At 38.7% G+C, this 2,237-nt stretch overlaps 1 protein-coding gene across 1 annotated transcript in view; it reads right to left on the minus strand.

Annotated features, from left to right (window-relative positions):
• Window positions 1-2,237, minus strand: part of LOC106013408 — a gene marked incomplete in the record, with an annotated part of 7,528 nt that overhangs the window by 2,851 nt on the left and 2,440 nt on the right.

A 2,237-nucleotide genomic window follows, 5' to 3' on the forward strand; every position in this document is an offset into this window, starting at 1 on the left:
CAAATCCTAACGATGACAGGTGTAATCCCGTCCACCTTGACAAATAGCCCTGGTCCTACACCCATAGGGGCTCGTACAACTATGAGAAGGAAATTTGTGAAGAGAGTGATGACAAAATGTGAGGCATCGTGGTGGAATCAGGCTATCGTCAAAATAGTCTAAGTGAAGAAATTTGCATTTTTTCGCAGGTTTGCCAATTTTTTTCAATTTTTTGTTTTTTGGTTCAACACCTTTCATGCCCTTTAAAGAACTCATTTCTGGGTGAATTTTTCTGAAAAACGTTGAATAAAGGCACAAAAAACCCCGTAAATTTTCAGTTACCACGGACTCTTAAGCTAAGGAAATAACTAATCTTTGGCAGACATTTTCTCACTAATGTTACCTCTGAAAACAAGTGACCCCCCACCTCTTTCTTTTGCAAATATCTCGACTTGTATTCAAGAGAAATGGATATTTTTTTTCACCCAAATAAAGACAAGTGAATAACCTTTAAGAGTATACCAATAACTCTACATGCCCAAAAATTGACGAGAGCCTGATTCTTCCACGCTGCCTCACAATTTGTGAAAGGAGTGATGACAAAATGAGTTATTTCTCGGATTTTCGCCTAAGGACACAGCGAGATAGATACATGTACATCAAGTGGATAGGTTGGTTTGTGCAGTAGTTATTTTTCACAAAATCGTTTTTTAGTAGGCCTAAGGTTTTTCCTGATCAGTCACAGAACATCCCAACAGAAGTGAAATCCCAGCTCACCAATAACATCTTCATAACAACCTTAACATACCAGTTGTAAACACAGTCTCTAAACAAGGCACAATTTAGAAAGAAAAATCAATGTATGCGAAATAAGCTGTCTCCGCAAAACCATCAAGGTCACCAGAAGAGACATCATGAGAAACGAAACCATACGTCTACAAACTGGAATACCACCAGTAATAAATTAATTTCATAGAGCGTCAAAGAGTCAAATAGTTCGGACATCTAACCAGAATGTCCCAGAAACAACTAGCGGCTAGAGATTACCACACCCGTGAATCCGGCTTCAAATCAAGAGGAAGACCAAGAAAGACCTGACTGGATGGGGTTAAAAAGGTCCTGGAACAACATAACATATTCTATCACAGACGCTACACACCTAGCACAGGACCGAAACCTGCACCTCCCCTCGACATCCTAAGGATACCAGATGATGGAAAAAGTAAAAGTAAAGTATGTTTAGTCAGAGTTTTACGGCAACTGCAACACAATAAGGTCATAATAAGTGTCAATAGTTAGAGGTGTTATACGTCATAATGTATTTTTGTAACTCTAAGGTAACAAAATAGCGTTACATAATTAACATTATATGTGAGGCATCGTGGTGGAATCAGGCTATCGTCAAAATAATCAAAGTGAAGAAACTTGCATTTTTTCGCAGGTTGGTCAATTTTTATCAAATTTTTTTTTGTTTTTTGGCTCAACACCTTTCATACCCTTTAAAGAACTCATTTCTGGGTGAATTTTTCGGAAAAACGTTGATTAAAGGCACAAAAAACGTAAATTTTCAGTTACCACGGACTCTTAAGCTACGGAAATAACTAATTTTTGGCGGCTATTTTCTCACTAATTTTACCCCTGAAAACAAGTGACCCCCCACCTCTTTATTTCGCAAATATCTCGACTTGTATTCAAGAGAAATGGATATTTTTTTCACCCAAATAAAGACAAGTGAACAAGCCTTAAGAGTATACCAATAACTCTACATGCCCAAAAATTGACGAGAGCCTGATTCCACCACGCTGCCTCACATATTTCTGTAACTCTAAGGTAACAAAATAGCGTTACATAATTAACATTATATCTTTTGTTTTCTTTCCTTTCTTCTCCTCAGACGAAGCTAAGACAAACAAGAATTCAAGATGGCGTCCTTTGTCTTCCGGATTTGGCGACGGATGAGATGCCGAGTGACGTCACGGCTTTGTGCGGCCCTGTGCTTGGCGGCCATTTGCTTTTTGCTTATTGTGAAATGTAGGAGGAGTTTTGGTGAGGGAAATGTTTGTTGTTGTTGTGGTGGTTGTAGTTGTTGGTGCTGTAGTTGTTGGTGAGGGAGGTTGTGGTTGTTGTTGTTGTGGTTGTTGTTGTTGTTGTGGTTGTTGTTGTTGTGGTTGTTGTTGTTGTTGTTGTTGTTGTTGTTGTGGTTGTTGTTGTTGTTGTTGTTGTGGTTGTTGTTGTTGTTGTTGTAGTTTTGGTGAGTG

Source organism: Aplysia californica, unplaced genomic scaffold (assembly GCF_000002075.1).
Source record: "Aplysia californica isolate F4 #8 unplaced genomic scaffold, AplCal3.0 scaffold00867, whole genome shotgun sequence".
Taxonomy (NCBI): Eukaryota; Metazoa; Mollusca; class Gastropoda; order Aplysiida; family Aplysiidae; genus Aplysia; species Aplysia californica.